The sequence below is a fragment of the Neolamprologus brichardi genome, chromosome 3 (genome assembly GCF_056152115.1).
Source record: "Neolamprologus brichardi isolate AB-2024 chromosome 3, ASM5615211v1, whole genome shotgun sequence".
NCBI classification, from domain to species: Eukaryota; Metazoa; Chordata; class Actinopteri; order Cichliformes; family Cichlidae; genus Neolamprologus; species Neolamprologus brichardi.
The window spans coordinates 5,113,269-5,133,541 of record NC_142106.1 but is presented as its reverse complement, the minus strand read 5'-3'; the positions used below and the strand labels follow the sequence as shown (position 1 = coordinate 5,133,541).

The following is a 20,273-nucleotide window of genomic DNA, read 5'->3' as shown; positions in this document are numbered from 1 at the left end:
GGATTCCTGGGCCTTCTGGTCTGACAACACAACCTCCACATTCACTAACTGGATGTCTTCTGAGCCTAATAACCTCAATCCCAATGAATACTGTGTATCAATGTATGTATTCTCTGGAAAATGGTATGATGGTGGCTGTAACTACAGAATCCGGTTTTTTTTTCACAGGTGAGGTCCAGAATACAAACACTGTAAGATCCTGTGATCATGTAAAACACTAATGTTTGTGTTTTTATATGTGGTTCATTTTTAGCAGTGACAAAGCAAACAGTGCTGAAAATGAAGCTTCAGTCAGAGGCAGACATGCACAGCACAGAGATCCAGCAGCAGGTTTCACAGCAGGTCAGCAGTTCAGTCACAAACACAAACTTGACACAAGTTCAAACTATGCTTCATGTTTTTCATCATCTGCACATTTTGTCCAGCTGTCAGGCCTCATGCTGTCAGAAGGACTGACAGACTTCAGGATTCGTTGGAGGAAAGTCCAGAGTTACTGTGACGACCAGTCGAAGAAGCAGGATGTGGACGGTGACTGCAAAACTGAAGACTGACTGGACTGAACCACTTCATGTGTGAAGTTAATAACATGCTGTGCTGAGCTGTCTCATCCTTTAAATCTTTCAATATTTCAGAGTGTAAAGTTCCACCAATAACCCGTTTGTAGTAACGGTTTGACAGAAACTCTTTTAATCAGAGGTGCATGCACAGTTTTGTTGGTCTCCTTGAAGTTTTCTTCATAGGCTTTAGTCTCTTATATTTATGTCTTTCAACACTGTAGACGCTGTTTGCAGTTTATAATGGATCCATAATTTTTGTTTCATTCTGACAGCAATCTCTGATGACTTAAACACAAGGTAAAGAAAGTGAAAAATTTACTGCTTTAAGAGGTCAGGAAGGATACCAAAACATTTTACTGTTTATGTCCTGTTTCTGCTTAGACTGTTTCAGACCCATAAGAACCATGAATGGGATAATAAGTGTCCCAATCCATACCTGGTTTAAATTGGGATGGTCCATTTTAAAGGGTTGGACTTTTAATACAGACTTGATGTCCTCGTATTGGACACTATTTTAATTGGATTTTTCACTGTTCATCAAAGTCGCCATGTTGAATTTTTCAGAGGGAGTCCATTGCTTTCCTCCTGGATTATTTTCTTTAACATGAAACACTGAGATAAACACATCTTCAGTGTCCGTCTCCTCGCCAGTCTCTTTCCTCCCAAAGATATGAAAAGCATTAGCTCGGAGTAGGTTAATTAGACAAGTATAACTGATGTTATTTGATTATTATTCTGTGATTGTTATTATCATTTGATTCTGCTTTAGCTTTGCTCCTGCTAAATTCCTTTAATAAATATCCTTCAAATAAAGTCTACATTAAATTATGTCCACAACAAAAACAGCAGAGCGCACCACTGGATTATTTAGAGGAAACTCATCACCTGTGCTCATATTTGATATGTCTAGTAGGAAACAGTGAGCAGGGAGATTAGACAAACTCGACAGACTTACAGACACATTGATAGTTTTAGTATTTTAATGCTGTCAGTAAGAAAACTGCAGAATCATTACAGTTGAAGGCTGTTTAAAGTGAAAAAACTCAAATCTGAACTGATGGTTCCTCATTTGTCAGCTGAAAATTTGTCTGACTGTGACATTAGCTCACTGGACTGCCTCTTCTGCCCCCTGAGAACCTCCCTCTTCAGCCAGCCGTCCTTCAGCAGCACCGACACAGAGGTTACAGTCCACCAGGCCCCTGTTCTCCCAACTGCCCTGTACCTGCCCCCTGTTTTCCTAGAGAGACATGAGAGACATGACAGCACAGAGATCCATCTTTAGCAACAAAAACAACAACAAAAAACAATAATAACAATAATAATGATGATGAAATGTATTTATAAAGCGCCTTTCAAGATACCCAAGGACACTTTCCAATAGGAGAAAAAACATAATAGAAAAATGACAAAATGAAGAACAATAAAACAAAGCACAAGATAGAATTAACAAAAAGTGGGTTTACAGTGAATCTGCAGATATGAACAGATGGGTTTTGAGTTGAGGTTTAAACTGGGGGAGAGATCCAATGTTTCTTATATCTGGGGTTAGAGAGTTCCACAGCCGGGGAGCAAAGCAGCTGAAAGCTCTGCTCCCATGGTGGTGAGGTGGAAAGAAGGCACAGAAATATAGAAGAAGAGGATAGAAGTGAGCAGGCAGAAAAGCTAGTGCTAATGAGTTTATCAGACTCTCAGATAGTTATGTAGGAATTTTGACCTACTGTTCTTTACAGAATTGTTTGAGTGTTTGTTGGTTTCTTAATGCCATCACAACATTTCAGTTAACTTGAGGTCTGGACTTAAATGATATCATGGATCACAGTGATTCTTACTTCTTACTTAGAAGTACATGTAAAAGTAAAATTACTCAGTTACAATAAGGGTCTGAAATGCTCATCTGTCCAATTTAATCAGATTCAATAGAATTTTATTCATACGGCAGTGAATCAACAAACTCTAAGATATTCGGTGAGTTTTAATGACACTTGGAGCAGCAGAATACAGCAGGTTACCCAGTCTGAACAAAAGATGGAACTCCAGAAAAGGAAACTCACCCTAAAAGGGAAACAGAGATATGAGGAGAGCAGCAGGTGGTGAACAGACACTGAAAGCTAACTAATGAAACAGCTGGCCTTTAAAGTACACAAGGAGCTAATCATAGAAGAATCAGAGGTGGAGCTCATAGAATAATAAGCTGTCTGTAGTGCTGGGAGCTAGATCAGTCCCAGTAATGTGACGTGTATTTAAAGGATCTAGCTAAGATGCAAAAACAGAAGCTTTTATCAAAAAGCATGTTTGCTGGACTCAAGTCAGTCTGCTCCACCCACCTCTAGCTATACAATTAATAATGTCACAGATTGGCTTACCTGAACAGGTGAGCTCCATGACTGAACCATCAGTAAATGATTCATTGGTGATGGTTGGTGACTGTAAACACCCCATCATAGAAAAATAATAAGGTTCACAGAAAAATCTGAGAATCCACATAGGTGTGTTTGGGGGCTCTCTCTTTTTTACAGCAAACATCTGAGCCACAGTCCAGATGTTTGCAAAAAGCAGCTGGTTCCCTCAGGGTCCTGGCCCATGTATACACTGGTCTCCACTCTCCCAGATTCATTTCCAGTGTACCTGCACAGCGACTGGCTCCTCCCACTAACCTGATAGGCTCTGAACAGAAAGCAGAGGGTCATCAGTAAAAAAATGAAGTGAGTTTGAAGCAAATCGAAGCTGCAGCTGCTCTTCTACCTGAGCAGGTGAGTCCAACAGCGTTGCCTGGTGAGCAGCTGCTTCTAGAAGAGTTTGAGCTCCTACAGTCCAGGAGAGTAGACTCATGGCCTTCACACTGGAACTCTTTGCTCCACACTGGAGCCCCCGTGTCTCCATAGAGTGCCACTTGGAGGGCTGAGGGAGGCCCGCAGCCAAGCTCCCTACAGACCACCTCTGCATCCTGCTGGTCAAAATGATCTTCACACATGGAGGTCCAGCTCTGCTTGGACTGGTTAGACTGGTTGTAGTTCACCTCCAGTCTGCCTGAACACAGGCTGGTCCCATTCAGCAGCCTCACAGAGTCTGAAGAGATCAGATGAGATCAAATAGAGAGAGATCAGAGACAGCAGACACGAGAAGAAGAGGTCAGCAAACAACTTTTCACTGATTCAAACTTTCATCTGTGAAAATCAGAGTTCGTCCAGTAAATCCAAACCAAACAGACCCAAAGACAACAGGAAAACAGCTTTAGAAGAAACAAAATATACCACTGAACAATGACAAATGTGCACAAATATGAAGAAGAACCTAAAGACTGAAGAAAAAATCCAGCTAAAAGATACCATCTAACAGGTCTTTTACTTGACTCAAGTCTTTGGGTTCTTTTCATGATGCCAACTCAGATCACCTAAAGCAGAACCAGGGAGGGGTGGCCAGAGATGTATAAAAATGTGTGTGTGTGTGTGTGTGTGTGTGTGTGTGTGTGTGTGTGTGTGTGTGTGTGTGTGTGTGTGTGTGTGTGTGTGTGTGTGTGTGTGTGTTTTGACTGTGAGATAAAGAGAAAACTATAAAAACCTTTGTAATCAAAACCTTTGTGATCAAATTACGCCACATATTAAAATGTTATAATAATGTAATATTATAATGTTTCATATTTATCACATTTATTCATTTCACCTAGGAAACAAATTCCTATTTTAAATCTGATACTTGCTGAAAATGCTGAAAACATCACTGTGAATGTAAACAGTAAGAATAAAAAAACCCTCCAACTTATTTTGAGTGCTTTTGATGAAACTAAGGTAGGTAGTTATACTTTTTTTGACATCTAATAGTGTTAGAGGACTTACTGAACAACCATTTTTGATTTGACAACATTGAGTTAAAAGTTTACTCTCTTTTTTAAAAGTGCTCAAACAAATGGTTGATTATTCATTTTATGCTGCTAATGCTAATGTTAGCCTTAATGTTATTAAAATGTGTTATGTTCAGTGTTGGGACTAACGCGTTATTAAGTAACGCGTTACAGTAACTACGTTATTATTGTGGTAACGCGCACGGTAACTAGTTATTATGCCAAAACCAGGAACGCGTTACTCGTTACTGGGATTTAGATAGGCTCGTTATTCGTTACTTCGTGTGGTGGCTATCGCGGAGCTTCCACAGATTCAATAACATTAGCAAGTGGTGGAAGCCAGCAGGTGGATGAAGGAAAAGGGAGGCAAGAGGAGAGACCCGAAGCGGCCACTGGTCCGAGAGTGTCAGGTGAACTGAACTTCAACTTATAACCTGCAGTCCATCTGGGTCAGATATGAACCAAGTTTAGGTGGAGTTTATTTTCGTTATGCTGACTTTTTCGTACTGCGTGCTAGCTAGCATGACGGAGTTTCTATACAGCTAAGTGGGTGCTATGTTACTGATGTTGAACTTTATTTTGTTCATAAGGTTAATTATTAGAGTTGCCAACCGTCCTGTAAAAAACGGAATTCGTATTCAGAGAAAATATCACGCGTTTCGTATTGAGCTGAAAAGGAACACAGTTTGTCCTGGACTTCAGCTACAATGAAAAAGACACAAAGTTGGAGTTATTCTGTGTTTACGCTGCACAGCTGCCTCTTCTTCTCTCATCCTCTCACCCCCCCTCTCCTGTTTCTACTTCAATCATGAAACTGATCAATGATCAGCTGATCGGCTTTTCTCTCTTGTTTATTTATCGCCCACTTTGCGCCAGAAAGAGGAAACCAGCGGATGTCACGGTAAACAACAGCAGCACTTTTAAGCTTGATCAGCTGTTGTTAGAATTTATTTAATATTAATTAAGTATCAGCTGATGTTTGCTGGAGCCACAGCTGTAAACCTGCTGGTCATGATATCGGTTTGAATATGTGGTGAGAGGGAAACAGGAAGATGAAACCAGGAGATGACAGCTGGTAACTGTGCAGGGGCGGGTCTAGCAAAGTGTTGCCAGGGTTCCATGTAGGGCATTAAAAGGGAAAGGGGGGCACAAGGAAATATGTTTCTTATTCTCATTTAAAATGTCTCACTTTTAAAAAAATAATTATCTGAGTCTTACAACAAACGATTGATAGATTGATACATATATACCATCAGAACAGTGTACATCACTGTCACAACAGTGTTTATTTTCATTCAAAGGCTTTATGATTTTTCCTATAATGGTGGGCCGGTCTCTAGTCAAAATGCCCGGGACGATTTTTTTTGTCCCAGTCCAGCACTGTATGCAGCTCATCTGCAGTCTGGTGTTGCCTACATCTTCCTATTCGGAAGGCAGAATTTCCGAGTTCTGAGTACAATCGAAAGCACCATGACTGCAGTTTTTGTGTTCGATGTAAAAAGCAGGCTAGGATAGAATCAGGCGTGGGATTTCTCTCGTGGAAATGTGCACATTATTTTTTCCTTTCTGTTGGTAGGTGGCACAGTGCACTTGTGGCAAGTAAGCAAGGTAGAAGACTGGCAATCTTGCTGGGTAGCCAGTTACGGAAGCAACACATTAACAAGAGAATTCTGAGTAAAACCAAAGTTACTTTCCCTAGTAACTAGTTACTCTGAAAGTAACGAGTAACTTGAAGTAACTGAGTTACTTTTGATAGAAGTAACTAGTAATGTAACTAAGTTACTAATTTAAAGTAACTTACCCAACACTGGTTATGTTCCACCAAATCAACCCACTGGGCCTGCTTTGTTCATCCATTACTGTTAATAAATCACATTAAGTGTTATCAGAGGAGTTAATAGTAGTACATTTAGTAAAAGATCAAGATTAAACATGTAGACATCATAATTATAACATCTGGTAAATCAATATTACAAAGTTGCCAAAATTATAGTTTTATGTTTCACATTTTCAGATGGATGCTAAACAATTCTGTTGCTTAAACCAGCAGGTTCCTCTGGCTGGTTAATGAACCAGAAGCTGCAATGGTCGAACTTCTCACCCTATCTCTCACGGAGAGGCCAGCCACCCTTCTGAACGAAGCTCATTTCTGCTTGTATCCGCGTTCTTGTTCTTTTGGTCACTACCCACAGCTCATAACCATAGGTGAGGGTAGGGACGTTTCTTAACTTTCTGAAATTGCATTTTGCCCGTTTTTGCAAGTTCATCTACAGCTGTTATTACTCCTGTGCACTAGTGCATGGACTGATGTATAAATGTCTGGAAAAAATCTTAAAGATTGCTGAATTCTAGGGTATGTTTTTAAGCACTTCCTTCCAGTTATGTATGTGCAGTTTCCTGTGTTTGCTGCATACTGAGCAACGTTTTGTTGGCAGGTTTTAATGTCTGTCTTTTGGCCAAAGTTCTAATTGCCAGATTCGGATCCACACTTCCTTTCCTGATTCTTATTATGAGTTTTTCATATTTTACTTATTAAGTCATAGAAACTATGTGATACTGTCCAACAGAATAATAGAACAGGATTGCAGAGCTTCAGAAGTTGCCTTAGAATCTTTTGGTTCAAAATATTTTAATTAATGTCCCTGGATATTAAATAATCCAGGGACTGTTGTCAGTATTTTCAATGGTGGGCTGCAAACAATAACTGTTAATAATTGTTTCAGCAAACTTTAATTGTTACCAAATACAGTCTAAACTAGCGTTTCTGCCACTGTGTAACTCAGTTCAACACAGTAACCTGAAGGGTCCATCCATTAGGACCCCATCATGATTTGGGCTCTGCCTCCAGACAGTTAACAATATCTTTACACTCACAAGAAGGATTTCTCTCCAAGTGGAGACAGCTACTCACTAGAGTGTAAAACTGTACCAGCACATTCAAAGGAGACAATCAGGTGTCAACGATGGCTTCTTTGTGTGCGCAGCTAAGTTCTGCGCACACGAGTTGTTGAATTTACGTGCAAAGAATTTGGTTGTGCCTGTGATTATTTGCTTGCACATTTGTTGTGACATAAATATCACTCTATAGACTCTGCATTTTATTAAAGCTCACTGTGTAACTAGGTTCTAATAATATCTTTTGGTCCTTAAACACTTATTTCAAAGTAAGCATGGTGTCAACAAACTCCATCACCTGCACACAGTCTGTGCTCATATGTACAGGTATTTATCACAGCACTTTCTAAAACACTTCCACATTGGCTACACCTTTTTCTTCATCTTCTCCAGGCACATTTATGGAAATGGAAGATCCTTTGTGATTGTTGAAAGGAAACAATTTCCATGTCAAAGAAGAAAAGAGGACATGAGGAAGGCCCAACAGTGTCTCCACTTCCTGAGAATCCTCAAAAAAATGGATCTGAGGAGGTAGCTGCTGATCGTCTTCTACAGCTACTCCATTGAAAGTGTGCTGACAACTGCATCTGTGCGTGGTTCTCCAGCAGCACCATGGCACAAAAAAAGCACTTCAGAGGGTCAAAAATCATTGGACCCCCCCCCCCCCCCCAACATATACTAATTCTATTTATCATGCACTTAATCTAATGTCTTTTTAATTATTACATTAAGTTACTGTGTTGTTCTCCTGTTGTGCTGTGTGTAGTGCCAACATGGGGGTAAAACTGTGCAATGACAATAAAAAGTTAACTTTCATAAGTCAGCATGATGATAAAAACACTGTCTACTCTGCCCACCTCCTTATGTAACAAATGATGAAGTGATGTGGTTACCTGAGCATGTGAGATCCAAAGAGGAGGAAGAGTTTACTGATATTACAAACTCCCTCAGAGGAACTCTAGTCTTAACAAAGTCAAATTGTATCCTCCACACAGGTCTGTCTGAGGACTTCCTATGTTCTACAGCAAGAGCAGAGCCACAGTCCAGCTGTTTACAGGCAACTGCTGCTTCCCTCAGGGCCCAATCATCTCCATCCACTGGTCTCCACTCTCCCAGATTCATTTCCAGTGTACCTGCACAGCGACTGGCTCCTCCCACTAACCTGATAGGCTCTGAACAGAAAGCAGAGAGACATCAGTAAAAAATGAAGTGAGTTTGAAGCAAATCGAAGCTGCAGCTGCTTCTACCTGAGCAGGTGAGTCAAACAGCGTTGCCTGGTGAGCAGCTGCTTCTAGTAGAGTTTGAGCTCCTACAGTCCAGGAGAGTAGACTCATGGCCTTCACACTGGAACTCTTTGCTCCACACTGGAGCCCCCATGTTTCCATGGAGTGCCACTTGGAGGGCTGAGGGAGGCCCGCAGCCAAGCTCCCTACAGACCACCTCTGCATCCTGCTGGTCAAAATGATCTTCACACACGGAGGTCCAGCTCTGCTTGGACTGATTAGACTGGTTGTAGTTCACCTCCAGTCTGCCTGAACACAGACTGGTCCCATTCAGCAGCCTCACAGAGTCTGAAGAGATCAGAGGAGATCAAATAGAGAGAGATCAGAGACAGCAGACACAAGAAGAAGAGGTCAGCAAACAACTTTTCACTGATTCAAAGTCTACTCAGCACAACTCCAACATCATTTCATCATTAACATCAGAACACACACATGTTACTGACACACACAGTTCATACTGATATATGTCATCAAATGCAGACGAACTCCTTTTTTTTTTTTGCCTGTCCCATTTTGCTCTTTTGCCATCAGAATTATTGTCTAAAGGCGAAGAAAGATGCCCAACGGATTTTGACCATCCCAGCCTTGCCGTAATGGTCTATTTGATTCACCTTTTATTGTTTATTTTATTTATTTTTTTATTTTCACTTGTTAGATACGGGACAGAGTTGAATGAGGAAAAGAAAAGGGAGAAAGGAAGAGGGGGGAAAAACAGCAGAGAAGAGGGACGGGGACAAAAAAACAAAAACCAACAGAATAAGCAGACAAAAAAAATACATATATCAATCACCTGGATCACCTGTTGAGAAAGAAAAAAGAAAACAAGCAGAAGAAAACGAGAGTAATAGAATAAACAACATCACAATGATATATGGGAATATGACAGTAAATACTAAATATTAAACATTATTGTACAGCACGTAAGATCGACAGCCCAGTGTGCTTTGAGGTAGGAGCCAAAAAGGGTGTAGTTCGTGTGTGTGATCACCCGTGTGTACACCTGTGAGCATGGACGCGCTTGTTTTTAAAAGGTTCCTTCATGTAATGGTCTGCCAGAGGGTGTGGGGGGGCCATAGCCCCGTCCACCAGGGCATGAAGCAGGTATGGAGGAGATCAAAACTCCAGACATCCAGAGGCCCCCAGAACACAAGAGACCAAGGAAGACCAGCAGAGGGGCAGCTGCACCACTATCCCAGAAAGAGCTGAGGAGAGTCCGAGATGAGGGGTCACTCAGAAGCCGCGGAGCAGAAGCCAGGGGGGGTTGCTGTGACGTGCCCGTGACCTCCGCCGGCAGCCAGCTGTGCCAGAGTGACCGAGCCCCAGGCCGAGAGGCCGAGGGCACCCCACCCCGAAGTGGCCCGATCGAAACCCAGGCTCCAGGCCCCGATAAGCAGCCACCAAGGAGTGAGCCGGTGTGTACTTGGACGCCCACCCCCAGACGCAAAGAACCACCAACGCACCGATGTCTGAGGGCGTCTGCCACCGGCAGGGGAAGTGGTGGGGGAGATGGGCCTCCAAACCTTGGAGGACCTGAGATGTCCCCAGAGAGGTGGCGTCTGATACCCAACCTGACATATAGACACAGACATACAGGCACACACAGATACAAACATCCATTCCCACCCTCATACTCTCATATACAATTACTCAACACTCACCCAACGTGGAGACAGACATAGAGAGACACTGCACACACAATTACACTTCCCAAGCGTACTCTAAGAACCGGGTCTAGGTACCTTTGCCCCTGGAGGGGGAAACTGCACCCACACCCAGGTGGTGTTACCCTTTTCCCTGCGGTGGGGAGAAGCAGACCGCCCCGACTCCGCAGCAGCAGGGAGGCCCCACACTCCAGACCCCAGTCGGACGGCCAACTCCTCCTCCTACCCCCCGCACTCCAACAGGCCGCAGAGAACGGGGGTGTGAGAAGGCTCCAAAACCTCACTCCGCCCGCTCATATGTAGTGTTGATGCATGTGTGTTCTAAGGTGCATTTAAAACCCAGGAGGGCATGGAGCTACCTGCCAGAGAGCAGCAGGTAAGCGCATAGCCCCTCCTGATAGCCCTCAATGTCTACATGTATTTAAAATTGAGAGGTGGGCAACGACGCCAGGGGTGAGGTGTACACCCTGATGGTCTTTTTGGAGTCCATGTAGCGCGCCCACCCCCATGCAGACGAACTCCAAGATATTCTCTGAGCTTTAATGACACTCGGAGCAGCAGAATACAGCAGGTTACCCAGTCTGAACAAAAGATGGAACTCCAGAAAGGGAAACTCACCTCGACAAGGAAACACAGAGATATGAGGAGAGCAGAAAGTAGTGACGAGACACTGAAAGCTAACTAAGTAAATGACTGGCCTTTCCTGTCTTAAGGCCCTTATATTATCAGAACTCTCCAAAAGAGCACTTGCATCCAGACTAGGGCATACTTGTGGCCTTTTCACTCACCATGTGTTTTACACCCCTGTAAAAGACCACGGCAGACCCGGGTGCAAATTCATCCTTTGCAGCATACTTTATTGACTCACATGGTTGCTGTTCACAATGCTCACAGAGCTGCAGCTCTCCCGCTGCCCGCTCAACATTATCACAAGAACAACGCCAACCACAGGACCCAGTACAATATTTAATTCGGCGGGGCATGATTGCGGATGCCGTGCAGGTGCGTCCGCCTCCTCTGCACGGCACCGCAGGCCACGCCCCGCCAATACCCCATCTGCATGTAATTATGAGACACCCGAAAAGGTTCATTCTGTTCATCTAGACCAGAGGTGTCGAACTCCATGCCTGGAGTGCCGGTGTCCTGCAGGTTTTAGATATGACCCTGGGTCAACAGACCTGAATCAAATGATTAGTTCATTACCAAGCTCCTGGAGAACTTCAAGACATGTTGAGGAGGTAATTTAGCCATTTCAATCAGCAGTGTTGGATCAAGCACACATCTAAAACCTGCAGGACACCGGCACTCCAGGCATGGAGTTCAACACTTAGACGTAGCACTTTCAGTGGAAGAAACATTTTGTCACTCATCGAACTGACTTCAATCTCAGCTGACGGATGAGACTGATGAAGGCACTTGAGATTAACATACCTGGATGGTTAAGCATGCATCAAGACATAATTATGAGATACTACTGTTCTATCAGAGGTTCTTCTTGTTAACAGGAAGTTTCTCCTTCCCTCTCTTACCTGCTCATAGTTGATTGTCAGATTTTTTGCATTTTCTCTGTATTATTGTAAGGTCTTTACCTACAATATAAAGTGCCTTGAGGTATTTGGTGCTAAATAATTGAAACTAAATTGAAGGGAATTTAAATACACAAGCAGCTAATAAGAGAAAAAAAAACATTGGGCAGGAAAGGCCATCACTAAAACACGAAAGGTTAGCAATAGATAGAGCTCGGAGAATAATAGGTGTCTGTACTGCTCAGAGCAAAGTCAGCCATAATTTTATGCATGATGTGAATTTAAATTCAGTTAAACTCAGGGAGGTGCAGCCATCTACTGCAACCAGGTGGAGGTGAAGGTAGGAAGACAGGGCCAAAGACACGCTGTGGAGAGAGCCAGAGATTAACATGAACAGACAAACAGGGACTGTAGCTGTTCAACTATTTTTTATCAGGTTGTGTTATTGTCTGCAAGAAGCGCTGTGGAGTATATTTAAGGACCTCTATGAAGTGAGCATGCTTCTTACTCACAGCTCTAATTATGATGAAAATCCAGTCCAATTTTATTTATAAAGCACTTCAAAATACCCAGCACAGGACCAAAGTGCAGTACAGAAAGTAAGTTACAAACAATAGAATGCAGAACAGAAAGAAGCAAAAATACATAAAAACTCAAAATAATAATGCACAAATATGAAAAGAAACTAAAGAGTTAAGTCAAGCTAAGATGCAGAAACAGGAGTAGTTATCAAACAGGGCCTTTGCTGTCTGCTTATGGAACGCCAGGACTGCCATAATGAATTAATTAAATACACCATTAAATAATTAATTAAATGTGTCAATAATTAATTAAAATTGGAATTAATTAATTAAATAAATACTTATGACACATGTAATTAATTAATTATTGACACATTTAATTAATTATTTATGTATTTCACATTTTAATTAATTATTGACACATTTAATTAATTATTTAATGATATATTTATTTATTTCATTTTGGCAGTCCTCGCGCCTGGCTCTCATCTTGAATTAATTTTATCTGTCAACCTCACCCATCAAACGCAGGGGGCGGGGTTAACGCTGCCCATGCAGCTTCTCCAACATTTGATTGGTTGCCGTGCAAAGTAAGTCAAAACAGGTCGATCCTAGATAATCGATTGCTTGTGTAGACTTGGGGCAGCCAGGTATCCCAGAATACATTTCAAATCACAGGCAGCAATGGTGTAGTTTTAAAATACCCCATTTTTCTGTCACCAACTACACTTTTAACAGTGTTTTAGCCGCGAATGTCGCGCTGTAATCTTCACATGTCTGGTCAGGTTGTCAACATAGAACATGTTTGCAAAAGTGCTCAGATGTTTTCAGAGATTTCAGTAGCTCTGCTAACAGTCAGCATGCAGAGTGCACCGAGGGGGCTACGTTAACCGGTTTGTTTACATATTCCACTCCCCGTGTTCCACATGTTGCATTCGCAGATTCTCATTTTCACCGAACGATCGTCTCTTTCCGCCTGCTCTTGTGTCTCTGTGCTTCTGTAACATAAAGAACGATCTGACATTTTTCTCACGAAACCAGCGATCAGCTCAACAGGCCCTCAGTTTACCTGCATGCATCCTCCTCCTCACCTGTCAGCTGTTTAACACCTGCTGCTAATTCAAGAAACACGCCCACATTACCTGGTGATAATCACAGTTTAACTGGGCAGCCGGTGCTCGATATTACGCAATGTCAGCACATTTTTCTGCACAAGATAAGTAAATATAGTTTTTCCCGAGCGCAGAGCTGCTGGAGCTTGTTTCCCAACAGAGCACTTTATAGGCGAACCCTCTTCATCAGCGGCTGACGTCCAATCACTGGCACAGCTTTGAAACCTCAGCTGAGTTTTAGCTCTCAGTGGTTAAACGCTGGACTTAATTCACTCAGGTTTTGTCTGTCGGGTCACGTTTACTTCGCTGTTTTATTTACAACTGAACAAATCGGTTTGGCTGAGGTTAAAGTTACGTTTCAGAACTGCACAGTTTTACAGATGTTTAATGGTTCACTGGCACATGTGTTAGACTGAACTATTCGCTTTTCTTTATCTGGTGTGTTTTGGATTTAACAGTGAATTTTGAGATTAAACTGACTTTTAAAATGTTTTTATACAAAGAGGAAAGAGAAGGCGCATTTCCACCGAGAGGAGCAGAGTTTCCAACTACATGTTCATAATGCAGACTGCAACCTGGACAGAAATATTATATCATCTGTTTTTTAATAGTTATTCAACTGTATTCTAAGCACCAGCTGTCTGTTAGAACTTTTAGAGTTTACTTAACTAAAAATAAATGAGGTTAACATATAATTTGTGTGATTTTTTTCTCTCTCTCTCTTTTTATTCATTTATTTATGTTGTGTTTAACTGTCAAAGGCTTGTTACAAACTATGAAACACATGGTGCAGACTTCTGGATGTTAGAAGAAAACTAATACTGCTCATGAATGAGACTAAAGGCAGGAAGGTGTCCTTTAAAACTAAACATGTTAATAGGACCTCCCTATTTATATCATAGTTTATGAAATAGCACGTGTATTTCAGTAATAGCCTACTGATTTCAGTGTAGTGGTGAACAGTCACACAGCTCACGTGGGTGTTATCTGTGATACTCCTTAACTATAATTTATCCAAGTTAACTTCAGTTAACTCTGAGCGGCTGGATCGACGGAGGTCAGACAACAATTTTACATGTATGATCTTAAAACAGGACACAGCCATTATCCGTCCTGGCCTCATATCAAATGTGAACACAGACTAAGTCTATGTTTGACGTTTGCTTTATATCTAATCTTCCTCTCAAACATTTAAACAGCAGCGAGTCTGCAGCTGAGGGAACACAAACTCAAACTGTCTGAACAGGTTTGCTCGTTTCTTGCGTTCATTTGGTGATTTATTAAATGTATAACTGTTATTCTAATCTGCTGCTGAGTCTCTTACGCTGATGAAAATGCAGAAAACACAGATCACACCTGTTCAACCAATCACTTTCATTCCACTTTGATCTGCGACAAACTGACAGTTCATCTCCGTTACAGTGTTGTTAGACTGCTATATTTTTGTGTTCTTTATGCTGTAGATTTTCACGTCTCTGGAATAGTTGGCAGTATTAAGGATGATTTTCTGTAAAATTATATTGATATGACCCGTGAATTATTCGTAGATGACAGTTAGATTAGTCAGCTGGGAAACTCTGTGTTAACTCAGAGAGCTGAAGATATCGTGGACATGCTGACCTCGCTCTGTGGTGTACAGGTCCGTTTACCCTCATGATTAATATTCACAATAAAAATATTAGCATCATGAAGTCTGTATGTGTGTCATAATGTCGAACAACCTTTGTACAGTTAAAGCCAGCAGTTACTACATGACGGAAACACCAACGTTATCTCTTTTATGCATTTATACACAGGTCACGCTGATTACTGAACAAAAACCCAAAGATCGGCTGTTAATCGAATTTATTTGCTCTCTCTCCTCATTAAACATGTTTTTAATGTTAGTTATAATTCAGAATTGGCGACTGAAACACGTAGGACACATAAGAACATCAGGAAATAAAACCCTGATAAATATAACCTCAGTAAAAGAAGTCCGTGTCAGGGCCTGCGCTTTGTCGGTGGTAATAACAGCTCGATTGCTTGCGAGGCGAGCGGGTCTATCCACGCTTTGCCGTGAGACTGGGCAGACATCTCCGAAATCATCAAAGCACTTTTGCAAAGAGGCTGTATCTTGAGAAACGACCAGACACATGAAGATTAAACCACTAAATTCTCGGCTAAAAAAATATTAAAACTGTATTTGGTGACACACACAAACAGGGATTTTCAAAGTTCAGTTCTGTTAGTTTCCACATGCTGGTTGTTGTGTGCTAAAAACAATGGCCACCAGGCCAAAGCAATGGTTTTGAGTCAATCAGCGTTAGCCCCGCCCCCTGAGTTTGATGGGTGAGGTTGACAGATAAAATTAATTCAAGATGAGAGCCAGGCGCCAGGACTGCCAAAATGAAATAAATAAATATATCTTTAAATAATTAATTAAATATGTCAATAATTAATTAAAATGTGAAATACATAAATAATTAATTAAATGTGTCAATAATTAATTAATTACATGTGTCATAACTATTTATTTAATTAATTATTTCCCATTTTAATTAATTATTGCCACATTTAATTAATTATTTAATGGTGTATTTAATGGTGTATTTAATTAATTCATTATGGAAGTCCTGGCGTTCCATATCATTAGATGATGTCACAGACTGGTGACATCATCTAATATCACCAGTCTGGCTTACCTGAACAGGTGAGCTCCAGAACCGAAGAAGCGTTCCATGACATTACATATCTTGGCAAATCATAATCAGGTCGACGTTCAACTATGAGCAGCCACAAAGATTGGTATGACACATGTCTCTTTCGTAAAGAAACAGCAGAGCCACAGTTCAGATCTTGACAGAAAGCAGCTGCTGCCTCCATTTCAAAGTAGTCCACTACATCTCCACTAGTAGCTCGTCTCCATTCTCCCTCATGCTTCAGCTCCAGTGTGCCTGCACAGCGACTGGCTCCTCCCACCAACCTCATAAACTCTGAACAGAAAGCAGAGAGTTTCAGTAAAGGGGGGAAATTCCTCGTGGAATTTTCTAGTGAGTTTGATTTTGGTACTATTTTTTATTTTTCTGTTTACCTGTTGAATCGTGTTTTACTTCAGCCTGGAGTCCTGAGGAGAAAATGAGAGAAGAACCATCATTTTGTGTTTTTTTTCTCTTGGCTGCGTCACCTGCCTCATGTGCAAATCTCAAAGCCTGTTAACTTTGTCTCAAAACCTCTTGGAAAAGTACAATAATATGAATATGACTCCCTATGAACAAGCACATGATGACAGTGGGGATGGAAAACTCCCTCTTGGTAGGAAGAAACCTCCGTTGAATAGATAGTATGAAGAGAAAGCTTAACATTACTTAATGGGACTCCCATTAAGTACTGTTAAATGAAAGCACATGGTACTAAAGAAAAACATAACTAGTAGTAGCAGTCTGTAAAGTCTTTTTTATAGACTTTTTGGAATAGAGATTTAGTAATAAGACAATCAGTGACTCAAACAGTTATTTATTGCCCCTGTGTTTGCACAGTGGCATCAAAGCAGAATGTTCTCAGCCCCTGATAAGTTATGTGCAGCAGGCCACAAGTTAAAGTGTCATTTTGCAGCGACAATGCATCAGTCAGGGGGGATTTCTTGGATCAGATCAGGAAACCTCCCCGTTTTAAAATCTAAATTTTAAATGACAGCAGCAGGTAAATGTAACTCAGGAATGTCAGTAAAGCAGCTTCAGGATTTTTAAAATACACCAGAAAGACAAAAAAGGAATACGATGACCTGTTTAACCCTTTCAAACGCACAAACTCTTCTAGTTTAAAGACTGTGGAATGCATACAAATTTTATTACTAGATGTGGTAAACCGTTTGTAGGGTTTGGTACTGCAGTTGCACTTTCATTGGTATTTTATTGTTCTTTCAAATCACTTACTTACGCTGACTGTTGTGTCAGCTCGGGGTCGTATTCTTATTGGTTCCTGTTACATAAACCCACAAACTAAAGTAATTCTGCAGAAAGATAACAACTGTGGCTCTTAAATGATTGCAGCAGAATAGTTAATAAAGTTTTAAAACATGTGAGGCTGCAGGTCAAAGTGACCGTTGTAACAGTTGCTATTGTAATGCAGTGTATCACCACATGGCGGCCCCTCCTGTCTCATGACTGGTGTGTCACCCCCTTTTTGTTCTTCTTCGCACTCCTCCTGTAATGGATGCTCCCGTGTGTGCTAGTGTGCTCTTTAGTAATGTGTCGTAGAGGTAGCACTTTTATTTTTCATATTGTAAATAAATGAGTACTTTTTGGAAAGTCAGAAGCTGTTGCTCATTCGCTATCCACCTGCACACCTCCGCGGCTGGCTTCATCTCCACTGCACGTTACACCGTAAACAGATTAAAAACTGACTTTTGTTTTGTGACGTCTGAACGATTCTAAATTGAAGCTGTTGAAGTGTCACAGTGCAGTTTTTTCTTTCCTTCACTGATCCTTTTATATGATGCATGTGTGTGTCGTGGTGATGTTAGTGTCCTACCTGAGCTCCACAGCATCAGCAGCATCAGCAGCGGCAGGGGATCCATGTCCATGTTGACGTCTCTCTGCTCTGATCATCACATGTACTTTGCCTTTATACCTGCCACAGGAGGAGGCGGAGCTTCACGCCTCTCTGACTGTTTTCGATTAATCGGTGTCATCTCACAGACTCTCGGGCACACATTGACCTTTTCCTGTCAGCCATGTTTCCGGTGTGAGCAGTGGATCAGACAGTTTTTATACTGGTGTCCACTCTCAGACCAGTTCACTCCCAGTTTGTCTCTGAATACAGGAGTCTGCTGCTGTGACTAGACTGCAGGCCAGAAGCTGAATATCTGGGCTGATCTGACTGGTGTTGGGATTAAATAATTTGCAGTGCCTTAATGATGCTTTGTTTTATTAATAAGTGTTATAAAGTCAGATACTTTAGTATTAAGTGGACACAGCCCTGAAAAATAAAGGCATGAGACCATATCTCCTTGGGGAGTAGAAAGCTGCAGACTCTCGCTTTGAGATCTGCGGCAGCGTGTCATGCAGGACGCATCTCCCTTCTAGAAGTAATAAAGTGTTAAATGGAGCAGTGTTTTGTCTTCCATCGGATGCCTCTGATGAATCAAAAGAACTGTACTGTTGATATTTACACTGGGAGGGGGGAAAAGACCACATATTGATCGATTCACAAATCTGCTGATGAAGCTATATGCGAGGGGTCAAAGGTTATAAAAGGCTTGTTTATTACAAACAGACTACTATTAATTCTTTAAAAAAAATACAATAAGTTTACATACCCCTTCAACATGCCTGGTTTTTGTAATGTTAAAAATCATTCAAAGCTTTTAATGTTAGCTGTAACTTATTAACTTCTATTACATTTGTGATCTGATAGATTTTGAGTGTTTTGCAGGGAAGAGTAGGAAATTATTGCCATATCAAGATGTGCTGTGCTGACCACAACTCAAGAAGACTGAATGCTGTAAGTAAATCAAAAACTGTGTGAACAAAGTATTAGTTTAAAGCTGTGTGCACTCACACAACCCGCTTACCTTTTTTTATTTTTTATATTTTTACCCTTATGGTTTGTTTTTTAATTGACTGTACATGTTATAACTTACATTAACGGTGGGACAAGTTCTTTTTTATTCCTTGTATGTTAACTTTGACAAATATAAATGTAAATGTACGTACAAATGTGTTGGAAAAAGGCATAAAAGCAGATTTTAATTATCACTTTGAGCAGTTTTTGCTTCTCATTTGCAAAGTTTGATAAATATGTGCTGGGGCACTTAACTACAAAATGTTAATAACGCATTGGATTTGCATATGATGTGCTTTGGTACATTACGTGTTTCTATTTTGGGAAACATACGGCGAAAAACCTTGCTATACAAAGTTTGTGTTGAATGTCTTTGACTGGTGCACAGTGGCTGTGCTTTCATACTTTCATACTCAGTGTGACATTACATTACATTGAGTGTACTGGAAATAAATTTGCATTTAAGATGATGATGCTTAGATTTATTCAAAGAATTTCAACTTTGTGCCAACTGTCAGTGGCACCTTATGACCAAATTTACAGTTTTGTTCTGTAAACCATGGCATTTCAATAATTCAATTCAATTCAATTTTATTTATATAGCGCCAAATCAAAACAAAATTCACCTCAAGGTGCTTCATAGATAAAGAGAAAAACCCAACAATCATATGACCCCCTATGAGCAAGCACTTTGGCGACAGTGAGAAGGAAAAACTCCCTTTTAACAGGAAGAAACCTCCGGCAGAACCAGGCTCAGGGAGGGGCGGGGCCATCTGCTGCGACCGGTTGGGGTGAGAGAAGGAAGACAGGATAAAAGACATGCTGTGGAAGAGAGACAGAGATCAATAACAGATATGATTCAATGCAGAGAGGTCTGTTAACACATAGTGAGTGAGAAAGGTGACTGGAAAGGAAAAACTCAATGCATCATGGGAATCCCCGGCAGCCTACGTCTATTGCAGCATAAATAAGTGGACAGTCTTTTCAAGTTGCACTGCAGCTAGTCTCCCAGCAGTTTCAGAATGGAGAAAACTCTCCTTGATGGTTAAATTATAAAAGGAACTAAGTCCAAATGAAATCTGCTCTTGTTTCGTAACACACTTCATCTCATCTACCATGATACTGAAATATTCACAATTTTTTACATTCATAATGGACCATTTCTGCCAAACAACCAGAACCTCATTCTGAAATAGAAGGAAAATCTTATTAGATGGATCACCTTCACCTGTTCCTCCTCTCACTGGCACTGGCCCACCTCCCCTGCAGCTGAGCCATTGACCACACGTCCGCAGCAATATGCTAACATTATTTTATTATTGCATTAATATAGAAC

At 41.2% G+C, this 20,273-nt stretch overlaps 1 pseudogene across 1 annotated transcript; it reads right to left on the bottom strand.

Moving 5' to 3' along the window:
* Positions 1–3,015: 3,015 nt before the first annotated feature.
* Positions 3,016–17,957, bottom strand: LOC148103232 (scavenger receptor cysteine-rich type 1 protein M130-like; annotated as a pseudogene). The gene is made up of 7 exons (XR_015718532.1): positions 17,906–17,957; positions 16,467–16,499; positions 16,078–16,368; positions 8,538–8,861; positions 8,184–8,462; positions 3,300–3,623; positions 3,016–3,221 (listed from the first exon to the last, which is right to left on the bottom strand). The product of XR_015718532.1 is annotated as a scavenger receptor cysteine-rich type 1 protein M130-like (transcript).
* Between the last annotated feature and the right edge of the window lie 2,316 nt (positions 17,958–20,273).